This window comes from Lepidochelys kempii, chromosome 2, assembly GCF_965140265.1.
Source record: "Lepidochelys kempii isolate rLepKem1 chromosome 2, rLepKem1.hap2, whole genome shotgun sequence".
In the NCBI taxonomy this organism is placed as follows: Eukaryota; Metazoa; Chordata; order Testudines; family Cheloniidae; genus Lepidochelys; species Lepidochelys kempii.
The window spans coordinates 17,707,751-17,714,357 of NC_133257.1; positions in this window are offsets into that span (position 1 = coordinate 17,707,751).

Here is a 6,607-nt window from a genome sequence, read left to right on the forward strand (position 1 = left end):
ATTTTACATTTACTTCCTCGTGTGTCTGTGTCTGTGTTTTGTTTTTTTGTTTTAACAGACAGATGAGGTTGTGGTCGTGATTAGCCACAATGTCCGTCGTGCTGTCTCCACATAGGTACAGTACTTCACAATGTCATCAGCTATGACGCTTGTCTCTGCAAATCCTCTTAATACATCTTTTTTGGTGGTGGTGATATTCTTCAACTGCAGGTTAGATCACAAAGGGCATCCCCAGCCATCTATATCGACCTGCTGGTGTGCAGAACATGGTGAGGTTCTGATTTCCTTATTCACTAGCACTTACCAACGTGTGTCTTTGGTATCAAGTAGCCAGAATGTTTTTGCTTCTGCAAAGTCAAGTAATATTTCTTCAGCTGTAGTCATTTGGTAGTGAACGCTCCTTAGTGCTTTGGTTAAATCACCTGGGTCTATGCACCTGCTCAGCTTGCCTGGCTTCTCAAAGGTCAGTGTTGCTTATCCAACTTGTTAGCTCTGACTTTACAATTATGCCTTCTTTTCCCATTTCTTTTATTGCTCCCATTATTTTTTAATCTTAACGCCACGGGTGCTGCACAAGGCAGGTGCTGTTCTCTCCAAATCATTTCATCTAGCTCCAGATGTAACATGCCTGGAAGACATCCCAGTCCTTCAAAAATAGCATAGTAATTTTTTGCAGCATCACTGCAGGGATGCCACAGTGCGCTATCTGCTCTGTATTATTTTTTATCTTGCTGGTATGCAATATGAATTGTTTGTCCCAGGTTGAGTGTCACTAGGTTCATGCATGCACTTTTTTTAGCGGAAACAAGTAGCACAGACAACTCAGAAGCCACTGAAGTTTCAGCCTGTATACATTTATGTGGTATTATGGTCGTGCCCTTGTATAATTTTCATTTGTCTTTGCTAGGGTACAGTTTCACTTTCTTCTTTTGCATAATGCTGGAGAAGTCTTTGTAGCTTGGCATGTTCATTAATGCCCCACTGTCTATTTGGTACTCAGTTTCCTGTTTGATTCTGAGTCGCTGTCTTGCAGCTGGCCCTAGTCTGGGCTTGATAAACCACTCAGGTGTTTCTGTTTTGCATTGCATTAATATCCTATATGTGCAAAGCCTCCTCTTTGGAGTCACTGCCTGTGTCCTTGATAGGATGCTTTTTGTTTGTTTTGATTTTTTGCTCTCCTTGTTGGTAAGCTTTGGCATAATTTCCTCTTGCCATGATTATTGCATATGGCCCGTATGCAGGGCATTTCCCACTATCCTGTTTTTCTGTATAATACTTTCTGGTCTTCCTTTGCATTTTGTTTCCTTTGCTTTGTATCTGTGCACTTGATTTTTAACAAATGTTGGTGTATTTTTCCGTGCATTTTCATGCTTGCTCTATGCTACATGGAGAACTGTCTATGTCTGCTCCACTTGTGATCTCCATGGACGGGAGCTTGTTCACTAGCTTTGCACCTGTCTAGAGCTCTTGGTAGAGCAAGTCTGGCTCTCTGCGCATTCTCATTCAAACCCTGTATCTTTCATCCCTTGCTATCATGAATTAGTTCATCTCTTAAGGGTTGATAAATCTCACGAGCCAGTCATTTGGCACAGTTTGGGAAGCTATTGATCTATTGTGTCTCCAGAATCTTGATTACAGTTTTTGTAAAGATCTTTTGTACATAGCTTTTTTTTTTTCTTTTTTTGGTGGTGGTAGTTTGAACATGCCTCTGGAACACTTCTAGGATTTTCCAGGGGTCTCCCTGGTCCATTCAGGGTGACCAGATGTCCCGATTTTATAGGGACAGTGCCAATATTTGGGGCTTTTTCTTATATAGGCGCCTATTAACCCCCACCCTGTCCCAATTTTTCACACTTTCTATCTGGTCACCCTAGGTCAGGGGCAGGCAAACTTTCTGGCCAGAGGGCCGCATGGGGTTTTGGAAATTGTATGGAGGGCTGGTTAGGGGAGGGAGTCGTGGCCCGGCCCCCGCTTCCTATCCGCCTCGCCCCCCCACCAGGACTCCTGCCCCATCCACATCCCCCGCTCCCTGTCCCCGACCGCCCCTGGACCCCCGCCCCTAACTGTCTCCTGCCACCCCATCCAACCCCTCCTCTCATTCCTGACTGCACCCCCGGCACCCCTGCCCCATCCAACCACCCCTTCTCCCTGTCCCCGACCGCCCCTGGACCCCCGCCCCTAACTGTCCCCTGCCGCCCCATCCAACCCCTCCTCTCATTCCTGACTGCCCCCCCCCAGCACCCCTGCCCCATCCAACCACCCCTTCTCCCTGTCCCCTGACCGACCCTGGACCCCCGCCCCTAACTGTCCCCTGCCGCCTCATCCAACCCCTCCTCTCATTCCTGACTGCCCCCTCCCGGGACTCCTGCCCCCATTCAACCCCCTGTTCCTGCCCTGACCCCTATCCACACCACCACCCCAAATTCCCCTGCCCTCTAGCCAACCCCCCCTGCTCCCTGCCCCCTTAACACGCTGCCTGGGGCACTGGTGGCTGGCGGAGCTAAAGCCGCACCACCCGGCTGGAGCCGGGTCACACCGCCGCCACCACCATGCAGCACAGAGCACTGGGTCAGGCCAGGTTCTGCAGCTGCGCTGCCCCAGGAGCCCACCCCACCGCCCAGAGCATTGTGCCGGCTGCGGGGGAGGGGGCAGGGGACAGCCTCCCCGGCCAGGAGCTCAGGGGCTGGGCAGGAGGGTCCCACGGGCCGGACGTGGCCGGCGGGCTGTAGTTTGCCCACCTCTGCCCTAGGTCCATTGCTGATATATCCCTGTGCTGTTGGAGCATGTGGCAGCCTTTGCCCATTACAGCTAAAAGTGTGGCTATTTCCACACCCTCAGGGCATTCCCCCAACACATTCAGCGGTCCCCAAGACTGACACTTCTCCCAGCCCTTGGCAGCCTCCAGTCACCCCCTGGCTCACTCCTGCTGGCTATCTTGAGCAGCCCCCTCCACCGCACTCCCTGCAGAGATCAGATCTTGTGGCTAAGCCACGCTCCCTGGCCATTGCAGGATCAGTCTCGAGCCCTTATCCTGCAAAGACATATGCACTGGGTTAAATAATTCTCTGTAGGATCATGGCCTAAGATAGGGAAGAGAAATAAATTAGAAAAGATGGGACAACAGATCAGGGAAAGGCAAGAGAGGATGTAGTGGCTTTTATGAAGAGATCTGCATCAGTTTGGCAGACAAGAACTGGGAGCGTGTTTCAAGCAGGATCAAAAGTGCAAAGCCAGGAGCAGGAGAATGAGACACAAGAAGCAGAAAGACGGGGGGGGGGGGTGGCAGGAGCACTAGAGGACTCAGTTTAAGGAATAAGCGCGCACTGGCCAGAGGATGATAAATAGGTCTTTACATCTCTGATTTTTATAATCAGAAAAACACACCAGTTGTATGAACTGTTACAATATTGTATTTTAATGGATCGAATATAGATATCAACACAGTCATTATATGACATGTGTCCTTTGGCCTTAGTTCAGCCCCGGGAGAGACGATGGTGTAGGGAGGTATATAGCAATGAACTACTGAAGATGCCTGTGACAGAAAACAACAGAATACCTTTGAATTTGAGGAAGGGCAATAACTGTTGAGAAATGTGACATGTAAAAGGGCAAACAAAACACAAGCCAAAGATTTACAAAAGTTAGACTTTAAATAATTGATGGGAGGAGGGAGAAAATAAGCAAGCCAAACATATAACTGTGTCTGCTTTCTTGATCTTATGCAGGCTTATTTGGTTGCTTATTATTTCATAGGAATCTTTCCTTGCTGAAAGCCAGGGCAGTTGATCGATATTACAGAATAGGTTACCAGCAATGTCCATTCGAGCAGCCGACCCCTGTGTTGTTATCCAAAGAGCAACAATTAATTCAGACTGCAGGAGGTAAGTTTCGAAAAGGATGACAAGAAAGAAAGGTGTGAACAGCACACAAACAAACAGGTGTGAGGGAAGAGTGAGCTTGACAGACACAGGCTTTCTGGTTCCTTGTCTTGTTTAATATAAAGGGAAAGATTTCCATGAATTCAAATAAAAGTAGGTCAGACTGTAAGATTCAAGATTCATAGAACCATAGTAGAAAACAAAATTGATACAAGTCAAACGTTTTAATTTGCCCACTTAAATTTTTCATCTCTTCAGATATAGATGATAAACTCCTCAAGGGTAGGGATTATCTTCTTTCTGTGCAGTAAGCACATTGTTGATTTAACAAATAAATAATTTCACAAGCTAAGCCAGACCAGGTCTGTTCAGGATGTAGATACAAGACTTTCACTGAGCATCTAACCGTACTGTAGTTGCAGCAAGAGGTGGTGGGAATAATTCTGTAGCCTTTCCTTTGAGTCAGCACTTTGCACTTGCTGAGTCAATGGTTAAAGTGCACTATGATCAAGCTTTTTAAAAATAAGTGCCTAAGGATGGGACATGTGCTTCTAATTCACTTAGGAGGACTTTTTAAAAAAATGGGACTTGCTTCCAAAATGGGAATAAACATCAATGGGACGTGTGCTCCTAAACCATATAAGAGTTTGGGGAAAGTCCCACTCCTAGGCGCCTACATTTGGACTTAGGCGTCTAACTTTAGGTTCATTCTTGAAAATGTTGGCCAAATGGGATATTTTTCCAATGAGATGTGAAGTTAAGGTGCATCCTGCTTGTAGTCATTTAACAGCCTAGAGCACTGTTTGTAAAACATCTGAATATTAACCCCCATGCCTAGGTCCAATGCCAACTTAAAGTGTCTATAATACAGTCTGTACTTTTAGCTGGACACGATATTCCTTTTCTGTTGCATAGTATTGCTGGGTGCTGTTAACCAGCTGCCATGTTTCACCCCAGATGAGGCTACTGTCACAAACTGGGATGTGGGCATCCAGGCCTTGTGGTTGGTGTAGGAGCTGGAGTCAGGAAGCCAGTAACTAGAGTCAAGGGATCAGAACCAGAGTCAGGAACCTAAGCCAGAGGTCAGAGTCAGGAAACAAGCAGGGCTAGAGTGAACTGGGCATGACCTGGGCAAGGCAGGCCTAGGAGAAATCACAGCTGCGGCATAAGTGTGGAACAGCCAGAGATCTGTTGTGTCTGTTTGGTTTAAGAACAGGCTTATTGACTTCCTCAGCCAGTCAGGTAGAGTTGTTAATCTGGAGGCTCAGCTGTGAGGCAGAGGAAGTACATTCATGAATGTTGTGGAGAAAATGAATAAGAAAGTGTTATTTACCCCTTCACATAATACAAGAACCAATCACCCAATTAAATTAATAGGGAGCCAGTTTAAGACAATCATAAGGAAGTTCTTCACAGAATGCACAGTCAGCCTATAGAACTCATTGCCAGGGGATGTCGTGAAACCATGGGCGGCAGGTATCAGAGGCTGAGGGAGTCTGTGCCTCCTCAAACAGCCAGATGTGGCCCTGCCCATGCTCTGCCCCCAGAGCCCCCCCCCCCTCCTGCTTCTGCTCAGTGTGGCTACAGTCTCCCTGTGGGGTGGCTGCATTGCCTGTCCTCCTGGTGCTCCAGGGCTGGGGAGGCTGGGGCCGTGCCGCCTGCCCTCCTGGTACTCTGGGACTGGGGACACTCTGGAGCTGGGGGTTCTAGCCTGGGGCAGGGGCCAGCAGCTGCAGTAGGGGGGGCTCTGGTGGGGGCACAGAACGAGTGGGGCCTCAAACAGAAGGGGCAGAACTGGGAGCCAGCCTCCTGCAGCTGGCAGTTCATGCGCAGCCCATGTGTGAAACCCAAAATTATAACTGGGTTCAAAAAAGAATTAGATAAGTTCATGGAAAATAGGCCCATCAATGGCTATTAGCCAAGTCAGTCAGGGATGCAACCCATGCTCTGGGTGTCCCTAAGTCTCTGACTGCTAGAAGCTGGGAGTGAACAGGGGATGGATCACATGATAATTGCCCTGTTCTGTTCATTCCCTTGGAAGCATCTGGCATTGACCACTGTCAGAAGACAGGATACTTGGCTGGATGGACCACTGGTCTGACCCAGTCTGGCCATTCTTATATTCTTATCAGGCTACTTATATTATGAGGGCCAGTAGCAGCAGAGAAACATCAAACAGTGACGCTGAAGGATGCGCAGCACTGAAGCAGAAAAGAGTCATGTTCGATGAAAAACTTTACCCCAATTGCTGACTTAAGTAAACTGCAAGGAGCAGATTGGTGCCAAAGAGACTTTCTTATAGTGATATGCTGCTGATTACTAGATACCTTAACTTGTTCCCTATTCCAGTCCAGTGACCTGTTATAATTCCTCAATGTCTATTTGTGTCCCATATCAGCTAAGAGAGAATCCCTCAGGACCAAATTGTCAAACTGAATAACATAAAGTGAAAAAGCTGTTTAATACTGCGTGGAGAAGTATTTGGATGAATACATCTTTATAACAAAAATGAAAAGGAGTACTTGTGGCACCTTAGAGACTGACCAATTTATTTGAGCATAAGCTTTCGTGAGCTACAGCTCACTTCATCGGATGCAGCTCACGAAAGCTCATGCTCAAATAAATAGGTTAGTCTCTAAGGTGCCACAAGTACTCCTTTTCATTTTGCGAATACAGACTAACACGGCTGTTACTCTGAAACATAACAAAAATGATCACTCAGTGAG